The sequence below is a fragment of the Symphalangus syndactylus genome, chromosome 12 (assembly GCF_028878055.3).
Source record: "Symphalangus syndactylus isolate Jambi chromosome 12, NHGRI_mSymSyn1-v2.1_pri, whole genome shotgun sequence".
Taxonomy (NCBI): Eukaryota; Metazoa; Chordata; class Mammalia; order Primates; family Hylobatidae; genus Symphalangus; species Symphalangus syndactylus.
This window is the reverse complement of record NC_072441.2, coordinates 120,308,982-120,333,642: the sequence shown is the minus strand read 5'-3', so window position 1 is coordinate 120,333,642 and position 24,661 is coordinate 120,308,982. Positions and strand designations below refer to the sequence as shown.

Genomic DNA, 24,661 nt, shown 5'->3' with positions numbered 1-24,661 from the left:
ATGGAGGCCAGAGATGGAAGTCCACCTCCAGCACCCTGGACAGTCTCATCCAAAGAGGAATCAACTCACCCCACATGGTAATAGTGCACTCTAAAACATAAGCCTACACAAAAACCTTGGATCATACCAGGACCCCAAGGAGTCAAGGTTTTAGATAGAATTTTAATTTTCGAAGACCCAGTTGCTGACTAAAGAAAATATATTTTCATTTTCCAGGGCCTACTCTGTATTAACCCACAATCAACACTCCTCCACGTTGTATTAATCTCTTATACTTCCATATTTGGAAATGAACTGTAAGGAAAATATCTTCAACCTTTTTTTTGTCAGGAAACTTTCTGACCTGAACACAGGTTCTGCTAAGTTGAGACTCTACTCAAACCATTGTAGCCCAAAAGACAGTGGCCTTGTAGTCACACTGTAGCTGGTCACTCTCTGCTTTGATCTTGTACCTCCCCTTCCCATTTTCCACAGGTTGTCATCTGCACAGAGCAACTGTGAACACCCCAGCCATGGTCATGGCCCAGTGGACCCCTTGTGCCTTGTTCTGGCCTGGTTTCCAACATCTTGGCCTGCTCCTATATGCACTAAGCCCCTAAGCTCCAGCTTACCTCCCGTATTTTGCCCTTGCTCAGGTTTCTTAAATATTCTACTTCTCCACATTGTGACCTTGGAGAGTTTCACCCAAAAGAGAATTATCCCACTCAAAATGGCAATCAAGTCTCCACTGGATTTGCACTTTACTCTTAGTAGGATCCACTTCCTGTTTGACTGGAACCGCCCCCCACCACCAGTTCTGCACCATTACCCAACCAGTTCACAGTCCCAGAAGCAGGCCCTGGTTCACACAGATGCCTGGCTTGGCCCCTCACGAGGGAGAGGGACTTAGGTACTATCTGTGCCATCTGCTTGGAGAGTCCTCTGTTCTCTGCTCTCATGTTGACTGAGGGGATACAGAAGGGTTTTGGCTCACAGCCCAACCTAACCCAGAGTCTTTCATCAAATGCCTGGAAAGTAAAGCTTTTATCATTCTAGCAACTCATCCCCTCTTAAATGCAGATCCAGGGGAGATGACGATATCAAGCAAATTAAAACTGAACTTGTTCTGAGATGACAGAGATTCCTGGGCCAGTCAGGTCAGTCCCTCAAGTCAGATCCTTTGGTGGGAACTGGCTACCTTGGAGGATGGCCTGAGAGCCACCATTAGGAAAAAATATACTCAGGCTGTGCTCCTGAAGGTCACAGCTTTTCCAGCCAAGCACTAAGTAAGCAATTACCTGCCCTACAAAAGCCATTTAAAGGAGAGAAGAAATATTCCCCAGGTCCACACCTCGGCAAGGAGGGGCTTTATATCAAGTGAAGAGAGGACCAGAACTCTCCTTCATTCTGAAGTTTTCTCTTTCCTTTTTGGCCTCATTTTTGGCTCTTTCACTGAGGAGAGCACATGTCTTAAGATAGGAAATTACCCTGGTGATTTATGGCTAGCAAATGCAATTAGGGCCCGTTAAGTGCTCTCCAAGGGGTGCCCTTCCAATGTGGCATTACAGGTTTGGTGATCACTTAACCATTGTGCACCGAGGCCTCCTGGTAATGAAGCATTTGTCTCTGTCAAGCTTTGGCCACCAGAACTTCCTGCTTCCTTTAGATGCAGAGAGGCTGTGGGCAAAAAAGTGGGAATGGAAGGTAGAGTGGGAAAGAGACAGGAGGCTAGGGAGCACTCCCGGCTTGAAGGAAGGCTCATCCCAAGAAGAATGGGCCCACTTGGCCACGAAGGACATTCTCAATACGAGGCCCAAACATGAATTGGGGGTTAGTGGATGCCTTCAATGACTGAATTTCTATAATATTTGCTAATTATCCTAGTGCTCAGAGAAATAGAATTCCTTAATTCCACTTCCTTTGGTACCTGGAAGAGATGACCAAAAACCTCAGTCCAATCTTTGCTGCCCTTGAGTTATTTGTATTCTAGCTGCGAAGGTCAAAAATACCACCCTCAAACTTCCGGGCATCAGTGGGTAACCCGGCCTCACACAAACACATGAAGAAGTACATTAAACATTGACTCATCTGTGGTGCTAACAGAAGGAAGGACAAAGGAGGCCATCTGGATCCTGTCTGCCTGAGCTCTCATTTCAGCTCTGCCACTTGGAAGTTCAGTGACCTTGAGCAAGTTACACAATCACTTTGTGTCTCAGTTTCCTGACTGTAAAATGGGGATAATGACGGAACTTTCCTTCTTAACTCTTGGTGAGGATTCTGCAAGTCAGTGCCCAGGACACCCAGGCCCTAGCCATGGCAGTGTCCACAGATGCCAGTCATTTCTTCCAAGGCCAGGGTTCTGACCCTTTTTAATGGCATGGTCCATAAAAAAAAATGGATCATGCCATAAAAAAGGCATGGTTGAAAAAATTCAACCAGCCTAGTGAAGCATACGTATCCTTCTCAAAATAATTGTATAAATGTATAAAATAAAATATATAAGATTACAAAGGAAACTGCATTTTTTATTGAAATATTGCTATCAAAATATTAAAAAAACAGATTTGTGGTATAGTAATATATGTGTTTCTTTATTAACACAGTAAATAACAAGATCTGCTGGCAGGTCTGATAACTACTGTGATTCTGAAGTTAGTAATAAGCTTAAACAATATTTCAACATATCTGCAACAACTGTAATGAGATATAAAAATATCTGTGATTTCTATTGGTGACAAAATTATAGTTTCTGCTGATAATACTGTGACTTGTTGCCTACATTTAAAATTAGAGGAGCTGCTAAATTTTAGCTAGAGGTTGGTGAAATTAAAGATGCAGTTGTTTCCGTATAAGTTCATGCACCCTCTGAACTCCAGGATAAGAACCATTGCTGTAAAGCTTGATAAAATAATGCTTTCTAAATTCCATCCTTTCTAAAATTTTAAAATATTATTTATTTTCTCATTACTAAAGCCAAATATAAACATAATACCAAAGTTAAGAAATACAGCTAACACAGTGAGACCCCGTCTCCACTAAAAATACAAAAAAAAAAAAAAATTAGCCGGGTGTGTTGGCGAGTGCCTGTAGTCCCAGCTACTTGAGAGGCTGAGGCAGGAGAATGGCGTGAACCTGGGAGGCAGAGCTTGCAGTGAGCCGAGATCATGCCACTGCACTCCAGCCTGGGCAACAGAGTGAGACTCCATCTCAAAACAACAACAACAACAACAACAAATAAATGAATAAATAAATAATAAACAAATAAGAAATACAGATTAAGCAGAAAAAGACAAAGATTTAAAAACACCATCCAGAGAGAGCCACTGTTAACATTTGGTATAGTAGTTTAACTGTTGAGACGTGGAGCTCATTGCTAATTTATTTTTCATGCACTGAATCTGCTGCAGGTAGGATTATTAGATTGTAACTTCTTCACTTGGAGGGACATTGAGGAAAAGGGAATGCTGATCAGGGACTTCAGCAAAGGGCCAACACTAGGCACCACAAATATAGGCCAGAAACTACATGCAGCCGCCTTTCTGGAAAAGGGCTTCTGCCCTTCTCAGCATGGCCCCTGTATTAGCCCATTCTCACTTTGCTATGAAGAAATACCTAAGACTGGGTAATTTAAAAGGAAAGAGGTTTAATTGTCCCACAGTTCCACAGACCTGGGGAGGCCTCAGGAAACTTACAATCATGGTGGAAGGAGAAGGAAACATGTCCTTCTTCACATGGTGGCAAGAGAGAAAAGTATCAAGCAAAGGGGGAAAAGCCACTTATAAAACCATCAGATCTCCTGAGAACTCACTCACTATCATGAGAACAGCAGCATAGAGGAAACCACCCCCATGATTCAATTATCTCCACCTGGTCGCGTCCTTGACATGTGGGGATTCTTACAATGCATGGTGAGATTTGGGTGGGGACACAGAGCCAAATCATATCAGCCACTATAGGCAGGGCAAGCCAATCTTTACCTTAGCAGCCCAGAAGCCAAGCCAGAATCCTGCAGCCCCTCTAGTACCAGCTGTTCCACAGATCTCAAATCTCTTGTTAGACCTGATGAATGATCTTGTCTGAATCCTGAATTATGAATAATGGAAATTGCTCACTAGATAAAGGATACCAACTGACACCACCACTTAGAACCTGCCAGAAACCTGGGTCAGAGCCCTGATGCACTTGGGCAGTGGGCGAGGACTTATCCAAATAATCCATTCAGAAATCATGAGAATGAGGTAGCATTAAATCTAGGAGGTGTGATACAATCTGCACAAACACACAACTGTGTGAGAATAGTGACACTGTGCAGCTCTCTCCGAGGTGAGAAGGTAGTCTGACATGTTCATCTGTCCCAAGGAAACTCTAGAAGACTGAAGGCTTAGAATGGCTTGTCTAGTCACTGTTAAACAACTTCTGTGGAGAGTCCACCCCATGTGAATTCAGGATACAAGGGAGGCAGGCCCCAGCTTGCTTTCCTAAACATCCCTCAGGACACCCAACCCTGTGAGTCCTCCAGGCATGGCCAGCCTCAGCCAGGATGGTCCACTGCTCTTGTGTGAGCATGAGGTTGTTGAGCCACCAACATCAAGTTAGGGATTTGCTGCACCTCCTGTATGAAAATTCTAAAAGACTGAGGCCAATATCACTACGGCAACATTTAAAAAGCGCCTCTCTTCTCTTCTCCAGTTCAGACCTTAAAGCAATGTCTTCTGACCTCCAAACCAAGACCTTCCCTGGGAAGAGGAGCAGGTTGTTAATAAAATGCTGCTGGTACAGTCATCAAAATGTGACTGTGTGCTTTCCTGGAGGGACCCTGCAACCCCGCAGTAGCACACCAAGCTTCCTTTATGCCTAGTTAAAGATCAACAACAAAGCTCCTGTGTGCACGGCACCACTCAATTTCAAAATATTTTTAATAAAACAATGTGGAAAGGGCAGCCTGTTCATTTTGATCCTCCACTGGGTCATTCAATTAAACCTGAGATTCTGGGAAAACTTGAACTCCCTGATCATATTTTCCATTAGTAATAATAATAAAAGATAATTATGGAATCTGTCTGTCAGATATTCCAGACACCAGCACCTCCACTTAATTAACTGCTAATTAAGATATGAAAGAACTTCAGCATCTCTCACACATCCTGACTTTATTAAGCCTCAGCAAATCTTCCTCAGGAAACGAGAAACCTAAATAGCCAAGGCGGAGCCCTTCCCTGGATTTACAAAACAGGGTGGTGTCGGGTGAGTGGGGAGGAAGGCTGACTTTCAGGACCAGCCATTTAACTACAGCATTCAGTTGTTACATCATGACCCTGAGAGGAAAGAATGTGGGAGAAGGAAAAGGAACTAACAAGTTTCGAGTTCCTTCCTTCTGCTGCACACTGAGCTAAGACTTTTACATATATTACCTAAGTAAATTCTCACAGCAACCCTGTAAAGAAGTATTATTATTCCCATCTTACAGATTAGAGAATAAGTGCTTAGAGGGATTCAGTAAATTCCTTTCCAAGTCTGTGGCTGGTAGGAGCTAGGATTTGAGCCAAATGTATCACTTTTCTTTTTTTTTTTTCTTTTTTAATTATATTTTACGTTTTAGGGTACATGTGCACAATGTGCAGGTTTGTTACATATGTATCCATGTGCCATGTTGATTTCCTGCACCCATTAACTCGTCATTTAGCATTAGGTATATCTCCTAATGCTGTCCCTCCCCCCTCCCCCAACCCCACAACAGTCCCCGGAGTGTGATGTTCCCCTTCCTGTGTCCATGAGTTCTCATTGTTCAATTCCCACCTATGAGTGAGAACATGTGGTGTTTGGTTTTTTGTCCTTGCGATAGTTTACTGAGAATGATGGTTTCCAGTTTCACCCATGTCCCTACAAAGGACATGAACTCATCATTTTTTATGGCTGCATAGTATTCCATGGTGTATATGTGCCACATTTTCTTAATCCAGTCTATCGTTGTTGGACATTTGGGTTGGTTCCAACTCTTTGCTATTGTGAATAGTACCGCAATAAACATACGTGTGCATGTGTCTTTATAGCAGCATGATTTATAGTCCTTTGGGTATATACCCAGTAATGGGATGGCTGGGTCAAATGGTATTTCTAGTTCTAGATCCCTGAGGAATCGCCACACTGACTTCCACAATGGTTGAACTAGTTTACAGTCCCACCAACAGTGTAAAAGTGTTCCTATTTCTGGCCGGGCGTGGTGGCTCATGCTTGTAATCCCAGCACTTTGGGAGGCCGAGGTGGGCGGATCACGAGGTCAGGAGATCGAGACCACGGTGAAACCCCGTCTCTACTAAAAATACAAAAAATTAGCCGCGCGTGGTGGCGGGCGCCTGTAGTCCCAGCTACTCGGAGAGGCTGAGGCAGGAGAATGGCGTGAACCCGGGAGACGGAGCTTGCAGTGAGCCGAGATTGCGCCACTGCACTCCAGCCTGGGCGACAGAGCGAGACTCGGTCTCAAAAAAAAAAAAGTGTTCCTATTTCTCCACGTCCTCTCCAGCACCTGTTGTTTCCTGATTTTTTAATGATGGCCATTCTAACTGGTGTGAGATGGTATCTCACCGTGGTTTTGATTTGCATTTCTCTGATGGCCAGTGATGATGAGCATTTCTTCATGTGTTTTTTGGCTGCATAAATGTCTTCTTAACACTTTTCATTTGTAATTCCAGGTAGATACAAGAAAGAGAAATGTCTTTTTCCTTGTCTTTACCATTATTGACAAAGCAAAAGCGCAAAGCATTTGTGGCAGCTAGGCTTCAAGATGACCCCCAGTTGATCCTTGCTTTATGGCATTCATACCCTTATGCAGCTTTTTCCTTCATTAAATGGGGCTAACCTATGTACCAATAGAATCTTGCAGAAATGATGGTGAGCTTAGTCTTATAAGACACTGTGGCTTCCACCTTTCACTTTCTCAGATTGTTCACTCTCAGGGAAGCTAGCCACCATGTTGTAAGGACACTCAAGCACCCTTGTAGAAGCCCACATGGGGAGAAGCTGAGGCCTCCTGCAATGACCAATATCACACAAACGAGCCATCTTGGAAGCAGATCCTCTATTCCTACCAGGTTGAAGACTACAGCCTTCAACATCTTGACTGAAACCTCATGAGAGACCCTGAGCCCACTCAGATAAACTGCTTCTGAATTCCTGACCCACAGAAATTATGAGATAATAAATGTTTATTATTTTCAACCACTGAGTTTTAGGGTAATTTGTTATGCATCAGTAAATAAATGGAGAATTCATGAACTTCTTACACTCTGCTGAATTGCAAAGCCTTGCCAATACCAGTGGGTCAGAGAAATCCTTTAAGAAACATTCAAATTTGTATGCCTGGAAGTAGGAGTCTGAAATAACAGCCATTCAAGATCCCTCCTGGTAGGAAGCCTTGTGAGTTTATAAGCAGAATATGGGTCAGATCACCAACAGTTGCCTAAATTTCCCATTTTCACATTAAGATGGCTAAGAACAATTTGAAGGTTGTTCACAATCTGATCCATTGTTCAGCAACCAACTGCTGTGAGAATTGAGAACAAAATGAATTGACCATACTTTGGGGTATTGGGCAATTTTGTCTATAGCTGATCAGCATCCTTGGGATCAAATAGCCATTACTGGAACATCTCCAGCAATTTGCAGTACATCAACCAAAACCTTTCAAGCAACAAGGTTTATACTGGATGTCAAAAAGAACTGTTACTGTGAAGTCTGAAACCTCTGCAGTTTTTTTGATTGTTGGATCTCACCTGGCCCAGCAGGTGTCTTTCTTCTAAAGTCCATGACTCACTTAAGCCAAAGAGGACAAAAACACAAAACCCTGGAGAAAAATCTGTGATTGAGGTCAACATAGTCTCTTGGGCTGCACTTTTTGGACTGTCCAGATCCTCAGCTCTTGCCTAGGCAGTCAGGGGCAGGGAGCCCATGCTACAAAGTCCAAGCCAAGCCCCTCTGATGGCTGGACTCACCTGTGTTACAGAGGGGTCAGCACTTGATGAGGAAGGAAAGTATAATGCACATTTTCTAGGCACATTTCATAGGAAATTTTTTCCAAAGATGAGCTGTTGCAAGTTGACCCCAGATAACGCCGGGCACTGAAAAGGGTACATACAGGTAAATGAGTAGGTTGCAGCGTGGACAGAAAGAACACATCCATTTGCTGAAGTTGCTGGAGAGTCAGGTCAGCATGCTCTTTACTTTCGTGTATATCTCTTGGGGTGCCACTTCCCCTCTCCCTCAGGTCCCTCTGAAACTATGTAAGCTAAAAGGATTTGGGAGCATGAGCCCTGTACCCCATGTTTGTCTCAGCTAATGGTTTTGCCTCTAGAACTTGCTGCTGCAGGAATATATGACTACCTTGTGACACATCAGCTTCAAGAATGGCTGTCATAATAATCCTTTGCCTTGTCACCAGTTATATGAATCTATCTTAAGATAAGGCCTTTGTGTGATATCATTAGGGCTGTAGGACTTGTTCATCAAATTAAGTGGATCTACTAGTGAGGTAATGCGTGTTATATCACAAGGGCCAGTATATGGGGTTCACGATGAGCTTCATTCTATCAGAGCAAGTGTGTTAATGACTTCAGGAAGATTGGCACACACTCTCCACTTCAGTTTGGCAGTTGCTCAGCCAACAGTTGGAAACCTGTTTAAATAAATAAAACTGGTTAAGTGGAAAAGAGGACAGGACTGGAATACAGAAGCCCCACATTCTAGTTCTAGTCCTCTAAATCACTTTGGAGGTGCCTGCCCTGACAAGTTCCCATGTCCCTCTCCCTCAGAGACAGGAGCTCCTTGCAGGTGGTGGCTGTATCCTCTTCTTCATATTCCCGGTGCCTGGCATGGGCCCGGGTACTCACAAGGCTCTCAGTAAATGGTTGCTGCCAATGACTAAAAAAGCAAATAAGTGCACATATCCATATTCACATATGTATATATGTGGTTAAACGAGCGTGAAAGGAAGTCTAAAAGGATGTACTCCATGCTGCCAATACAGGGGCTGAGGTAATGTGGATGGTGCAGGGAGGGAGAGGAGGTAGAGAGAGGCAAGCAATGGAGGAAAAAAAAAAAGAGAGTGCACTAAAAATTCTGCATGTATAGTATAATCTTGTGAAAGTATGTGTATGTATGCATAAATAAATTAGAGGAAAAATCATGATGTTTATATGTTAAGTCAAAGCAAGTTGCAGAGTATTTCAGTTAAAAACTATAAACAAAAACATCCCATATATCTGTTATATATGCATAATTAGGTTTAAATGAGCAAAAGGGAGGGTGTATATTTGGGTGCTTTGAGACACCACCCAACTGAGGCACTCAATTCTGCAGCTGCTGGGAGTGTTGGCTGCTGACAGCTCGCAGCTGAGTCCCTTTTCAGGAATCACCACCAGCCAAAAAGAGCTTCTTTGCCCATCCTCTCCCTGGGGGCAGCCCAGAGCCAAAGACAGGCGGGTGTGTGTGGGGCCCAAAGACCTGGATCCTTTTACAATGCAGGACAACTCCAACGTTCCATCTGGCCAGTTCCACTTCCTGTACTTCCCCCAGGTGCCGTAGCCCTCAGGAGTAAGTCTCAGTAAGCCTTCTGTGTGCATATCCAGTCTCAAGCTGTTTCCTGGGAATTATGACAGTGTGGAAGGATACTTACCAGTGTATTAAAATGTTACTTAAGGAAACGAGATTGGGAGAAATGATTAGCGTCTTCTGCATACATTTTTATATTGACTTTTTTATTATAATAAGCATGTGTCTCTTTTATAATTTTAGGAATATCAAATGAAGAACTTTAAAATGTAATAAACATGTTAGTTGAATGAGTGAATAACTGTGCCTACATCTAGTTGGAGAAATAGGTAACAATAAAATAGCATGTCAAAAGTACTCAGTGTTTTTAATAAACTCAAGTGAAGGGGATTTTCGTAATATTTTTCATGACTTTTGATGTAGTTGGTTCAAAAGATACTGGACCAGCTTTCTGAGAGTGAGGTTAGCACCTCACAGATGAGGATGAGGAAAAGAAAGGTCAGTGGGTGGAAGCAAACAGGAGGGGGAGTTGTAATTCCATGGAAGAAGAGATTTTCTAGTCTCAGTGCTATCTGCCCCCCAAATAGGCTGCAATTTGTGGGCAGCTACCATCTAAATTACACCGTCTGAAGAACCTGCAATTATTCCATTTGGTGAGCAGCCAGATTAGAATTGGAAGAGAAAAATACCTGACATTTATATCACCTGCAACACCTCCCAGTCCCAGGCCCTGGCAAACCCATTGATGACCAGTTCTTTCCCTGTGATGCCACCTCGGAATTCTTGTCCCCACTCTCCAGGCAGCCACAGTGGATGCACTGGAGTATTCACTCAAGATGGAAAATGTTTGCCCTTCCAGAACTAAGTAATCTTTACACTTCTTCCAATTCTGAGGTTTCATGAGGTCCTCCAGGGAAGGTTAATTTATCCACAAATGTCTTAGATGAGCAAGCCTGTACCTCAGCCAAATGCTTGCTTTTCCTCTCTCAGACGTCACCTGATTTTTGCAAATCCATCCTCTTGAGGCACCTATAAATGATATCCCTGAGGCTCAGTGTCCCATTTCGAGAAGGCTTAGCAGGGTTTGTGAGAAGCAAGTCCTTGAAGGCATAATTATCGAGCCACCAACTGTGTTGACACATCCTTGGAAATTGTGTAGAGGAGGCCTGGTCCAAGATCTGCGTAGGACCCCTGATTACAGAGGCTGACAAATTTGCTTACTCAGAAGTCTCTCACTTAACAATTGATGCCACTGCTTCTACTGGAGGTTGTTCTAACCTGGGAGAATTACTTTGTTTTGCATGCATTTATTCCTTCTTTGTTGAACTTTTATGCACTGGCATTGTGCTTGAGACAGGAACTAAAGCAGTGAGAAAGTCAAAGACTCTGACCCTGAAGCGTTGGGAGTCCAGAGTGAGCATGGCACAAATAAAGAGGTTTATAGTACATGGAGACTTTCACGACATAGGAATGCTTAGAGTGCCAAGGACATTAAGGACATAAGAGGGGGTCAGGTTGGGGAGGAGAGGTTTGTATGGGAGGCCTTTTGGAGGGAGTGTCAAGCATTTGTCATAATCAGATCAGCTAAGCATGTTATTACAGTCACTTTCAAAGACCTAAAGCACATTTCTGGATTTATAATCATTCTATAGATTTGTTTACCTCAAATATTTACCTTTTTATTGAAAACTATGAGAATGAATGAAAGAAAATCAATGAAATAAATGAAAGTCTCTGGAGAGAAAAAACGACTAAGCAACAATTTTGTTTGCTTTGGAAATTCACATAGTACACCTACAAATTTATTTTAAAGTAGATGTGGCACTTAGAATAAAAAGGGAAACCAGGGTTTCTTATTTTGGAACCATTAATATATTTCTTCCCTCCCATATTTCTGTTTCAGGTGGCTGTATCGTTTTAACTGCATAGAGGGCAGGTCTCTTTTGGAATTAGGATTAAAGAACGTGCAGTAAAGAGAAAGCATCGAAGACACCACCACGAAAGGTATCATTTCCTGTGAACATTTGATCATTCATCATTCCCATGGCCAGTTTGAGGCTTTCATATGTAACTGCATATTCCCAGGGATCCGAGACCCTTTTTAACTGAAACAACACCCTGGGGGCTAGTCTCCTTGAAATGAGGTGGTCAACAGCATTAGCTCCTCTGGGCTTCATGCAGTCTCTGAAAAAGCTAGAGAAACCGGGTACCAAGGCTTTGGCTTCTCATAAAATATTTCTGAATGCATTTCATGATGCGGTTGGTAATAAAAGTGTGTTACTGTGCTCAGTCCCTCCAAGAAGCTAGACTTGACTCCCAGCCTGCCCGTGCCTGCACTGGGCCCACATGAATCAGTGCTAAATTATTCACCAGTCTCACTCTAAAATTTCTGGAGTTCCAAAACCCCTAACAAAGTATTATGAAAAAATATCCATCTCTTTATCTCTATCCGTAACTATATGGCTGGAGGAAAAACCTGTTGTTTTATTTCCTTTAATTTAAAAGCTTTCCTAATTCCTTTTTCATACCACATATATATGTCTAAAGAATTTTGAGGTTGAAATAATAACCTCTAAAAATGGTCCACAGGAGAAGGCTGTTAGGATTCATAGAGTTTGCAGGCACAGTGAATATTTTGCTCCTTTAATAACTTTCCATGGCACTCAAACTTGATATACTGAACTGGGAACTTTTCAAAGAGGTGTGGCCCTTTTTTTTATTTATTTTTTTTTATTATACTTTAGGTTTTAGGGTACATGTGCACAATGTGCAGGTTTGTTACATATGTATCCATGTGCCACGTTGATTTCCTGCACCCATTAACTCGTCATTTAGCATTAGGTATATCTCCTAATGCTGTCCCTCCCCTCTCCCCCAACCCCACAACAGTCCCCGGAATGTGATGTTCCCCTTCCTGTGTCCATGAGTTCTCATTGTTCAATTCCCACCTATGAGTGAGAACATGCGGTGTTTGGTTTTTTGTCCTTGCGATAGTTTACTGAGAATGATGTTTTCCAGTTTCATCCATGTCCCTACAAAGGACACGAACTCATCATTTTTTATGGCTGCATAGTATTCCATGGTGTATATGTGAGGTGTGGCCCTTTTTTATTATGCAAAACAATAATATAGTCACCAGTCTTCTCTCTGTATTTGTTATACAATTGCTTAAGTTTGTTGAGAAAAGTTTGTTCAGGAGCCCATTTTCTTCCTTAGACTCACTGCAGTCTCAGTATCCACCATGCTACTCTACAGATTTAAGGCAAGTCTTTTCTGAAGCCCCATTATTGAATCAGCCCAGAACACCCTCAGTAGCAGCCTGCCTCCCTTGGGGGTACTTGACTACAAAGTACCCCATGCCATTTAAAACACCTTTGAACATTCCAATTCACAAGAGACATCATCACATCACGCTGGCTATCAACCATTCACACTTAAGGGAGACTTGGTTAATTTGTTGCTTCTAGGATACCAGCTGGTTCAGATCAAGTTCTCTGCAACCAAGCAGAGCTGGAAGGTGGACCAGGGTGTACCAGCAGCTAAGGGTGCCTGTCACGAAAGCAACACTGGCAGTGTATTACAATGAAGACATTTTTACTGACCTGCACTCTGCTCAGGGAAAGTAGTTGTGTGGATAAAAGAATATTTGACAAACCCTGCTGATTAAATCTCAAAGCCACCTCTTGGCACAGAGGGCAGTCCATCCTTCCCAGCCAAGCCTGTCACATGTGTCTGAACTACCTCACAGGAGAACATAGCTTGACCAGATTAGTCACCTCCCCCACACACTAATAAATCACTTCTCACTAGCATGGCTTGGTGCTGGAATTGCAGGAGTTACCAAATAGGTAGGCAGCCAGGTCCCCTCGTGGCTCCTTGGCAATTCAAACCCGGGTGCTCACAGGCTGGCCTGAACTGCCTTGCTCGCCTGTTTCTATCTCACCTTCATTTCCCATGCATTCGAAGCAGCTTATTTTAAAAGCTGATTAGATGAGCCCTTAATAACATTAGAATTTAAATGGTCCCAGATAGGTTTTCAGCTTCTTGCCAAATTGAGATAAATGTGATATTTGGGGAGTTGAGCTCCCAGCTTCAAGCCTGTTCTGTACTGCAGACAGGTTTTGAAGTACTGTACTACCTTCTCCCGTTTTGCAGCCTAAAACTGGGTTTGTGTACGTCCATAAGGTGCCCTTCATCTCTAAAGGTCTGTGATTCTCTGTGTAGATATGTCTCCATGATCATGCATTTTCAAAAAATGGTAATTTGGGGGAAGGGGCCCAGGACAGAGTTCTAGCTTTCAATTGTGATAATCCATGGAAAAGCTTCACTCTATACCCTCACACCTTATGATAACTTTCAGTTCTAGACAATAACCTTTATTGAGCAACTATTATTTAGCCATTTACTTTGATATTAATGCTGTTAGTACCTGACTTTGGCTGAGAATAATGTCAGATAGTCAGAAATATGAATGTTTCACTTTATGAATATGTTCAGCACCCTCTGTAACTCTTATGGGTGGGTTCACTCCCAAAAAGGAAAAACACACTTATCAAGCCAAATAGATATAGCCTTTCAACTTAATACCCTTCTGTCAGATTTTATAAAAATAGAAGCAAAATGGGAAAGGGGAATTTAAAAAAACAAGCAAAAGCGGACATAAACAAATGGTTCAATGGTTAGGTAAATATATTCTTACGGACAAATAAACTGAGTTATCTGCTTGCTATATTGCCCCAACCAAACTAGGCACCTGGCTATCCCCAGAATTAAATCTTGAAACTCCTAAAAACACAATTTGCCCTTCTGGATATGGGTGGTCATGAAAGAAGTGTCCCTGAATTTAAGCTTCTTTGTGAAATGCTTAACAAATGTAGCTGCTCTTACAGACTTTCAAGAGAAGCTAAACCTTGAGCTTAACCCATGAGCATTAGCACTCAGGTGGGGAATGACTGCCCACCATATTTCCCTGGAGGGATGTTAAGGACTCCAAGGAGCCAGGTAGGTGAAGGAGGGGACCTGGGGCTTGAGCATAGCTGTGGGCAAACCCACTTTTCCTGCACTGGCCCTGCCAGTCCAAAACTAACCCCAGACTTCAGGGACTCTTGAGGAGTTTCAGGAGGAAATTACTTGTAATCCATTTAAACTGTGGCTTTGATCAGAAACTACAGTTAGAGTGTAAATGTCTGCTTTGCTGTGTGATAAAACCAGGTTGAGGAGGCTGAGCAAAGTACAACTCCAGAATTGCAGTGTTTGACTCTATGCCAAACCTCTGATCAGTCAGAGCTCAAATGGCTGTTCCCTATATGTATTAGTCTGTTCTCACACTTCTGTAAAGAACTGCCTGGGACTGGGTAATTTATAAAGGAAAGAGGTTTAATTGACTCACAGTTCAGCATGGTTGGGGAGGCCTCAGGAAACTTACGATCATGGCAGAAGGGGAAACAAACACGTCCTTCTTCACATGATGGCAGGAAGGAGAAGTGCCGAGCAAAAAGGGAAAAGCACCTTATAAAACTGTCAGATCTCAGGAAAACTCACTCGCCATCATGAGAATAGCAGCATAGAGGTAACCGCCCACATGATTCAAGTACCTCCCACCAGGTTCCTCCTATGACATGTGGGAATTATAGGAACTGCAATTCAAGATGAGATTTGGGTGGGGACACAGCCAAACCATATCACTATGGAAGGGGAAAGAGGAGTATCAGAGGAGGTCTTGGCAGAGCCTCCATGCCTTGGCCCACCCATGTCTCAGGAAATTAAGCATTCCGTGCCATTGTGACAAAGGTTTCATTAAGACCATATTATCTAACAGGCGACTGCTTGTCCAAGTACCTTCCTAGTACTTGTGTTTGCTCTCAACATCTTGTGGTTTACATGTGCAAAATGTAATGGCATTGGATGCATCAACTGGCAGTTTACATGCAAACTCATCTCCTCCTTCACTAAGCCTGGAGCTATAAAGAGCTTGCTCAATTTCACTCTCCTTCTCAGAATGCTTCTGTGCAATCATCCTGCCCAACTTGCTTTTGTCCTGTCTCTGGAGAGAAAGGGTTCCTCCTGGCCACAACTAACTCTTCCACTGAGTCCTTGGTCTCTTCCTTACTCTTCTCTTCTATAGTCTGATCCACCCATTGCTCTCCTTTCCTCACTCGCATTTTCTCTCACTCTCTATAAGTTCTTCTTCTTCTGCTTGTAAACAACACTTGGTCTCCATTAAAACAAACAAACAAAAAGCTTTCCCTTGATTTCCTCATTCTCTCTCTGTTTCTCTTGTCCTGGATTCCAGGGAAGAACATTCTACATTCACTTCTCGCCATTTACTTATCCCTGAGTCCTGTGGAAAGCAGTGTATTCTACCTACCCATGCAACAAATTCAACATAATTCGGCAGACATGCATGTAGCATATACTAGGTGCCACACCCTGTCTGGACTCTGAACACAAGGAGGACACACTCTTACAAGGAAGGCAAGGCATGCCTCCCCCACGCCTAACTACAGTGTGATAGTGAGATGGTGAGGCTATGCACTATAGAGAGGCAGGGTGAGAATCATCAGCCCTGTCTTGGGGGAGGGGGCAGCAAGGAAAGTGTCAAAGGAGTTCTCCAGCAAATGGGGGACCCACGAAGGGAAACGAGAAAAAGAGAGAAGAGGGAGGCCAGTCCAGTAGGAGGAGCAGCATAGGCAAGGTCATTGAGGTCATGGGGCCCAAGCAGCCTGACATGTAGAAGGCACTGTGTACATGGCAGGGAGGCAAGGAGTATTGAGCTTCACAGAATGACAGACATTTAGACTTTGAGTGGAGATCCTGAGAAACTTTAACCCTTTCTTGCAGACAATGGGAACAATAGGGGGTTTAAAGGCAGGAGTGACATAATCAGGTTGCCTTTAGAAAGATCACTCAGGACACAGCAATTAGAGGGGGCGATCAGATAGGAAGTTGCTCTAATAGTCCAGATGAGAGGTGATAAGGACCTCAAACAAAATAACCTGTGCTAGGGATGGAGAAGAGGGGATTCTAACGTAATCTCCTCCATTCTCCACGAATCCACCCAAGCAGATGTTATCTCTTCTGCACTAAACGCTCAGAGCATGTATTGTACTTTTTCTTACTGTGCTTATTCAACTTGTATTGCAGTCATTTGTGTATTTCTCTAATGTTCCTTATCAAATTGTATCTTTGTCTCCCTTTCCTCAAATTACAGTACCTTTCTCATAATAAGAGCCGAAGAAAAGGTTATTTAGTTGAATTGAATTTTCAAGGGCTTCAAACCATGAATAATTGAGGAATCAGCCATGTATAAGTGCTCATCATTTGCATAATTGTGTAAACAAGCTTATAAATTTATTTTTATTTTTCACATTATTTTTGTTATCCCACAATGCCCCACTACCTTTGCAGTTCTTCAGGTTTGGGGGAAATAGTAAACAAGTGTTCTCTAATACACACAAGTGACAGAGGCACTGCTGGATTCTCACCTCCCCAGTCAAGGGAAGTGGTTGAAAGGAGAGAACAGATGATTGCATTGATTGAATATGAAAACCATGTACAAATATTGAGAAATATGCTGTCTAAAGAGACAGAGAATTGCAGAGCACACTGCATGATGGAACCCACGCGCAGAGTCCCGAAGGTCAATGTGCAGATACAAATTGATTAAGCTAAGTACTTACTGAAATTGCCTTCCAACATACAGATGAGAATTGATCATAAGCAGGACCCGTATTTATGGTGAAAAAGCTTTATAAAATTATCCATTGGTATGTCATAAAGGCAAATTTAAATTGTCTGGATTTCCCCAAATGAAAGTATCTATATTGTTAACAAATATGTCATAACGAGTCAACCAGTACTTACAATTTTGTGATCGAGTTTCTTTATGTGTGGACCTAAATGGCCTCATAACAGCTTTTTTTTTTTTTTTTGGCATCTTTTTACAACCCTGAGGTTAGCCTCTCTGTCTCATGCCAAGCCAAATGATTCTTTTTTTTTTCCTCCAGTACTACATATTGTATCAACTTCATTGTTTTGCCTACAGATTGTAGTTTTGCGTAAGCTCTGTTTAAGAAACCAATTTTTTTTTTATTTTTTATTTCCATAGGTTATTGGAGAACAGGTGGTATTTGGTTACATGAGTAAGTTGTTTAGTGGTGATCTGTGAGATTTTGGTGCACCCATCACCCGAGCAGTATATGCTGCACCCAATTTGTAGTCTTTCATCCCCCATCCCCTTCCTACGCTTTCCTGCTGAGTGCCCCAAATCCATTGTGTCATTCTTATGCCTTTGCATCCTCATAGCTTAGCTCCCACTTATGAGTGAGAACATACAATGTTTCAAACCAAAAGATTCTGATTGGCCGTGAGTTAGCCCTATCTACTGTGGTACCTGAGTTTTCACTCTTAGCCACAATCCCTAGCTCCTAGGAAACTAGGAGTCAGAAATCTTCTAAGCCCGCATGGCATCCAGCACACTTAAGCAGTGGCTTTGAGTGCTGCCAGCCTGTGGCATTTAGGCAGGAGAAAAGAAAAGGAGAAGCGGAGTGAGGCGGCTAAAAGGAAATGCAAGGCAGCTAAAGGAAAATTAAGAGAAAGGAGTAGAAGGCATAGTTAAACAAGTCTTTGTTGAGTAATTTTTGTGTCAAATATAAAAGTATGCATCACAGGCCACAGAAAAGAAGTATGTATCATGCTTGCTGCATTCAAAGGGCTAAGAATTTATCCAAGAGGGCAATTCTAAACCCAGGAAACAAACAAAATAGCAGTGCATGACAATATAATCAAGCCCTAAATACCACTTCCTGGCATTGGCTGTGTTATGGTAGTGAAAGCAGAAATAGGGCAAGTGTCATAGGGTTCATGGGAGTGGAGGAGACCAGAGAAAACCTCATGGGAGAGGCCACAAGCATTGAGCTGGGCCTTGAAAATAGAGGTGATACAAACCCAGGAAGGCCAAATGAGCATGACACCTCAGACTATGAAAAAAAGTAAGAGGAAAAAAGTAAGAGCAAAAGGAGGAGACGAAAGAGTAGAGAAAACAGAAAAAGTTTCTGAGGATGTTGATGGCAGAGCAGCTGCCACTCACGTCTCCCTGGGCACCTGTGCCAACCCTTGGATTGCCTTGGCCAAAGACCAACAATTTAGAGGCAGAAAATATTTCTGTGGTCCCAGTCATCTATGCAGAATTGGACCAGAGCCAGTCGGTTTTTGTTGCCTCAGTAATCACAGAGTGAGGCATCTTTTTCCTCATGTTTACTTGAGAGGAATGCTGTTTAACTAAAAACATCACACCCTTCAGAGTGACCACTGACAACTGAATTCTCATATGACTAACAATTGGGTGTAAAGAACTCACAGAAGCTCCACAACAAATGAGATGGCTTCATTAGCTGGAGGTTCTAGGAGGCTCTGTGAGAAATGAAGAGATTGGTAAAGTAAGGACAATATATTAAATACATTTCGAAGGGTTCTATGGAGAGCAGGATATCGCCAACAAAATGTGTTTTGATTGGCACAGTGGAATCTCCCTGCCCCTCAGATTGCTCCCCATCCCATCCTCATCCTCACCCAAATTTTAAGAAAAGGACACAAACTAACAAATGAGTAACACCGGTTCTGCCATGTTGTCTGAAATCCTACTATTTGAGGTATGTTCTTGTCAAGGTATTGCCTCTTCCAGATGTCCCTTCAGAAAGGAGGTGTCCTCTGAGAGACTTGTTTATCCACAATGGAATGCTAGTTATGTTAGTAGAATTTCTGTCTAAGGGCCACAGAAGGAGGAAAAAGCAGAGAAGAGGAGAAATAAGGATGAAACAAGAGGGAAAAATAATTTTAGAACATGGCACCCTGCTAGGAAAGGCAGGATTGAGGGTGATGGATGCAAGTGGTGGACGTGGATGGCTAATGAGGAGAAGGAGGGGAGGAAATATAGCCAGAAGGCGGAGGGGGGGAAGAGAGAGAGAGAGAGAGAGAGAGAAGAGCAGGAAAATCACAATGCAACAAAGCCAGAATCAAACTCTGTATTCTTGGCCATGTGGCCTGGAGCAGCCCTGATGGATTGGATAGCTCCAACATTAAAGTTGGACATGTTCAAGTGCCACCTGAGAAGGCTCAGCATTGTTTAATATGGAAAAACAGAGCAGGGCCATTTGTGAGGTTTGCCAGGTGGCAGGGTGAATATACGAGTATGTGGCTAAGTCCAGCAGTGGCAAAACCACAGCAAGTTGTTCGTTAGGCTTGAGGAAGAAAATGCCTGGAAATTAGCCCCAGTGCAGAACAACTGTGGCCGTAGGCCAAGGGATTGCCACGCTTCTCTGCCGAGTCAGCAGAGAACAATAAAGCTGGGAGATGATTTAAGAATTATAATGTAAGGATTCTGCCAGAACTCTGTTCATCTGATACCAGAATCACAGACCCATCAAATATTCAGTCTAGGACTTTAGAGCTCATTCTACATCAACCCTCATTCTCAAGCTAGGGAAAAAATAGAGTCCTGAGAGGAGTTAAGATTTATCAAGTGCTTTCTATATGCTAAGCACTTTTTGATTACTTTATGTGTATTCACTCATTTATTCCTCCCAACAAGCAACAATAGTAGGTACTATTACTATCTCCATTTTATAGATAAGAAAATCCAGGTGCAGGAAAGCTAAATAATTTGCATGAATTCAAACAGCTTAGTAAGTGGAAGAACAGGGATTTGAACCCAAGTAGTTTGAGTCCAGGGCTCCTTCACACAAGCACTACCCTGAGTGATTTATCCAAGACCATACAGCCAGAAACCAGGAAGGAAATCAGGCAGCCTTTTGTAAGTTGAATCTTGTCACTTCCAAGTGAAGGTGTAAATGTCACTTGTGAAATGATGAAAGCATGTTAGGGGAGAAGTCACAATAGATTTGGTGGCAAAGAGACCACGATTCCTTGTGGGAGCTGAGGGCTGTTCTGAAAGGAAAGCCAGGCACCCTGGTGGAGCAGCCTATCTCTCCTTCATCAGAAGAGGTAATGAATTGTAATGGAGCCACTGCAATTGAAGCTGTGATAATTATTGTGATAATGGCCAAGAAATGGAAAAGCAGATGCATTTCTCCATGAAGAGGAAGAGCTTGAGGTAATGAAATGGTAAAGAGTATATTGATGAGGTTTTGATAGTGATCAATGCAACAGCAATAGACTGCAAGTGTAAAGATAAAGGAAGCGTGGTGATGCATTTTTGGTCCTTCAATCAACCACACCTGCTGAATGCTAACTTTGTCCAGATGCTAAGTGCTCTTGGAAGGAAATGAGGTCTAGTCCACCATGAGCTCAAAATTTAATGGATAACATGGGACAATTGTAAACAGTTTCCTTCCCCTGAACGCACACACTGGAAGATCAGAAATGCCGGTATGCACTGCAGTTATATTAGTATGGTCTTGAATTGCCTTAAGGAAGACATTGGTAGTTAGAATTCTTAGAGTCAGAGTGGTAACTGTAACAGAGGACTGTGTTTGTGTCTTTAAGATGAGGATTATTACTGTCTGGCTGTTACAGAAAGAGAAATGAGGATGAAGGAGTGAGTTGTAAATAAGAGTGACAATGACAATAGTGAAATTGCTGTAGAAAGTGGCAGAAATTTTTAGTTAACATGATTTGGTGAAAGAAAAGAAAGGAATTCTAACATTAATGGAGATGTTGGACTACATGTCCAGTGTACATTAGAGATGCCTGTAGCTTTATCAAAGGTGGCCAGGTTCTTGCATGGCAGAGGGGTGGATAAAGACATTGAAATTTGTTATGGTAGCAATTATGATTGTAACTGAGGTAATAATAAAGATAATGGACCTGTAATTGAAAAGCTCATGGCTATAAAGGAGAAGGTGAGGGCAACTGAAATGTAGAGGGGGTGATAAGGGAGGTAATGGTGGCTATGTGAAAGATAATGGAGTTATAATGTAGATGATGCTAAAAGGTAATGGAGTTATAATGAGGTGATGACTACAGAATGGGGGGAAAAAGATGATCATCTTAATGGCAGCAAGAGGGACTGTGTGATACAGGTGAGAATTGTATGCAGAACATTCATCGTGACAACTAGAGCTGTGGGTGACCAGGAAAATAATGAACAGTTACACCCAAAGTTCTCATTACAGCAGGAGTTCTAATGGACCCTGGAATATGATAATGACATTAATGGAAAAGATGATGACTCCATGAAAATCAGGAGCCTTGTGATGGTATTTAGGACTGTAGGGGAAGACATGAGAGGAGGAATGGGGATAGGATCGAGGACAGATCTGTGTGGACATGTTTGTGTGTCCCAAGACTGCGCAGTCTGAGAGATGTTCACTAGACCTGGCCCTGTGGGTGACTTGGCTTAATGCAGCTACTCTTGCTTGTACAAGGCATTTGTTGTGCATGAAGCCAACCCAGGATGAACAGACCTAGCAGAAGCAGCAATTCAAGCTTGCAATCTAAATTTTGTTCTTAAGTCATGACAATACACGTGATTACAGATGTGTAAACACATCTGCTTACAGAAGTATTATATTTCAATGTAATATCTGGGAAATCTGTGAGTTTTCAGAAGAAGTGAATGAGGGGGATATTTATTTATTTATTTACTTAAACCATCAACACTCCTCCTAAGTAGAGAATTAGGAGCTTGTTTCTCCAAGGCTCTGCAGTTCTTTCTTGTGTTTGTCTAGCACACTGGGCTCTGGGAAGGAGTCTAGGGAATGGGTATGCACTAGGATCTCCAGTGCTGCTGGTGTTTCCATGCTGAGCAGCCTGGAAACATGCACAGTGGGTAGACTAGCTAAAAACAGACAAATGATCCCAGACCCACATCACACATGTGGAGATGTGAGCAAGACACACAGCAAATAAAGGGATCAGAGTCAGCTAAAGAAACTTATCATCTGTGCAAGGAAGTGTGTATGAAACACAGGTTCTCTGCCTGTGGGACCTAAATGCTACCTTTTTGACCAACTATACTAAAACCAAAACCAGTAGGACAGCTTTTACAAAAATACAGATTCCCAGGTCTCACCTCATGGCGAGTCCAATTCTATCGGTTGGGGACTGGCCTAGGAATCTGTATTTTAAAAAATTCCCATGAAATTATTCCATTTTTTCAACTGCCTAAATGCCAACCTGTGTCCCTTGTAAGGAGAAGATTAGGGAAGAGGTAGGGAAGGCATATCTCCTGGGAGTAGGACAAACCAAACTTTTGAGATCAGTCCTCACAGTGGGATATGGGTAGAAAAAAATCATCTCCACCTGCCTATTCCTCCATCTGCACATGGGTGTACTTTTCCCCTGTGAAGTCACGCAATTGACTTACACAGTCTCCCAGAAAAGAACTCCTAGAATACCACTATGGCGATAGGCAGCACTGAGCCACAGGCCCCTATTTTTTCTGGAATATAAAGATAAAGCAGTACAGGAGCTGAAGCATATGTGAGAAGAGCAGAGGAGGAAATGTTGGGGGGAGGTAGGGGAAAGTGTCCAGAAAAGATATTTCAGCACCTCTACTTGTGGGGATGGATATGGATTTAGAGGTGAGGGGTTGGCACCACTGTGCTGTATTTGAAGGATTCTCTCTCTCTCTCTCTCTCTCTCTCTCTCAGCTTTCAGATGTACTAATTTGTGCTTCAGAATTCTCAGGGATTAAAAAGTGTCAAAATCATGAAAATATTCAATTTGTGTCTTGGGAAGTACAAATTATCTCTGTCCTTGTATGACATATAAGTTGTGCACATGTCCTCATGTTTATTCTTCTATCAACAAAGAAAACAGGTATAATTACTAAACAATGCACTGCAAATAAAATGTATTTTTTCAATTTCTGAACGAAATAATAGAATATTTATTAATAGATAGTGCCCTAATTCTTCCTGTTCCCTCCGACTCAAACTCTTAAATCAGCAGCTAACTGAAAGATCCTAGTATACTGCCATAGTCACTTTGGAAAAGCTCAGATCCTGCTGGCATCAGTCTGCCTGGATCTGTTTCAGAGAAACAGAAACCCAGAAGGGAGTGGTGAAGTTCAACCCCTGCTTGATCCATATGGGAATGGTTCAAGCAATTTGATTGAGGGTGTGTCAGGGAGCGATATCATGAGCACAGTCACTTCTCCCTCTCTCCTTGGTCCCCAACCTTATCAGGAAGTGTCTTAGAAACACAGTCCCTTAGAAACCATTCCTCATTTTTCCAGGATGCTGATCCACCACTTGAGAAGTGCCACTTTCCTCCTGGGCCACGCTGTCATTTGTTAGCTGCTAATCATTCATTAACCTTCCAGGTACCTTGCGGAAACCAGGACCTTGCCTCATTTGCAAAGGTGGTTCACTGGGTCCCCCCTTAATAAAATTACAACTTCAGGAAACAAATCATTTATATCAAATACAACCCCATGGCTTCCTCTTATGTTAATCATTTCAGGCAGGTGCTATTAGGTAATTCAATCACTACGTTACAGAAAGCCACTACTGAATTAATGAGGAATGAACTCAAATTCTGAATAAGAAATTTTCTGAATAAATGGTTCTGGTTCTGAATAAAAAACCAAGAGCCAAGCCTATAATCACAACAGACGGCAACAATATAAAATTGGATATTAAACACAGTCCTCACATCCATCCATTCTTAGTCCACAAACTCTTTTGGAGCCTAAAGAACATATTGCAGCCACCAACAAGAACCTTCCACGTTTGCCACTTTCCTACTATTTTCTTCATGCTTTTTCAAGTGAGCTGGATACATTTTGAAGCCCTCATCCCAATTTAGAATACACTTTAGTTTAGTCCTAAGGTGAGTCTTTTCTTAAAAAGAGCATCCATGCCTGTAGCCCCATTCAGACTCTGAAATCCCCTTTGTTCCCATCTGGCCTACCTGCATCCAGACTCCCTCCCGTCAAGACACTTTCCCCACGGCACCCTGGTGGCTGTTCATGTCCCTGCCTAACACTCACTAACCATTTTCACTGTTCTCACTTTCTTAGCAAGGAATGCACAACAATTCGGGACCAGGCTTGTCTTTCCAGCCTCATCTCTTCTTAGACCCCCTATAGGAATGCACCCTGTATTCTGGCCACACCGAAGTCCAGAATGCTCTGTGCTCTTTCATAGTGCCATGTTGTTCCTTGCACTAGAGTGCC

At 42.6% G+C, this 24,661-nt stretch overlaps 1 protein-coding gene across 2 annotated transcripts in view; it reads left to right on the top strand.

Annotated features, from left to right (window-relative positions):
• The window catches only part of TNR (tenascin R), a 429,220-nt gene that overhangs the window by 210,611 nt on the left and 193,948 nt on the right, over positions 1-24,661 (top strand). For both annotated transcript variants that reach the window (XM_055255687.2, XM_063625141.1), the window contains exon 2: positions 11,426-11,526. The gene's annotated coding sequence lies outside the window, so the exon portion shown is untranslated. The remainder of the gene's footprint in view (positions 1-11,425; positions 11,527-24,661) is intronic.